Here is an 811-nt window from a genome sequence, read left to right as displayed (position 1 = left end):
GTGTGTGTGTGTGTGTGTGTGTGTGTGTGTGTGTATAGAGAAAAATAGAGAGAGGAAAATGAGAGACAACTGAAGAAAGTTGCAGAAAAAGATTGAACAAAATGGGAACAGAAGGCAGAGACAGAGGGAGGGATAGTGTTGCAACCATCTCCTAACCTCATTAAGAATGGATGTTTTCTTGGCCTGGTTGAGGAAAGGAGAAAGACAAGAAGGACATGGAGGAAAGGAAACAAATAAGGAGGGGGAGAGGAAGAAGGATGAAAGAAAGGTGCATGAGGTTTAAGATGAAGGATAAGATGAGAACAGCAAAGGATGAGAACCAAGAAAGAAGAGCGGGTCTAATGAGCTAAAAGCTGCCTGCGGGCACACATAAGCACGCACGCACGCACGCACACGGCAGGAATCACACAATCCCTTTGGTGTGGACCTCTTCATCCTGATAATAACAGTGGGGTCAATAATATTGGAAAATAGCAAAAACTATTAACATTTCAAAGTTCAAGACGATGCAGAAAGCGAGCTGGAGAGAAAATGCCACAAAGAGTTCACTACTGATGTCAATAGGCGCGGCTTGCACTGTGTATCAACCAATCAGTGTGAGTATACTGTAGCAGATTACTGTCATGCTGGGGCCATCAGGTGAAATGCAACAAAAAGGAAACGATCCCGTGGAAAACATGAAACTTCAATAAGTAAGTTAGTAGGCTAATGAGTGGGGGTTAACAAAATAGGACAACTAACTGTTCCTGAAGTGGTAAAAGAAATGTTGAGCATGAAAATGTAGAAATTCTCTCTCTCACACACACACACA

General features: G+C 42.7%; 1 protein-coding gene across 1 annotated transcript in view; it reads right to left on the bottom strand.

Annotated features, from left to right (window-relative positions):
- necab2 (N-terminal EF-hand calcium binding protein 2) overlaps nt 1–811 on the bottom strand; it is a 219,507-nt gene that overhangs the window by 217,353 nt on the left and 1,343 nt on the right. The gene's annotated exons all lie outside the window — the stretch shown is intronic.

This window comes from Etheostoma spectabile, chromosome 8, assembly GCF_008692095.1.
Source record: "Etheostoma spectabile isolate EspeVRDwgs_2016 chromosome 8, UIUC_Espe_1.0, whole genome shotgun sequence".
In the NCBI taxonomy this organism is placed as follows: domain Eukaryota; kingdom Metazoa; phylum Chordata; class Actinopteri; order Perciformes; family Percidae; genus Etheostoma; species Etheostoma spectabile.
This window is presented reverse-complemented; position numbering and strand designations above follow the sequence as displayed.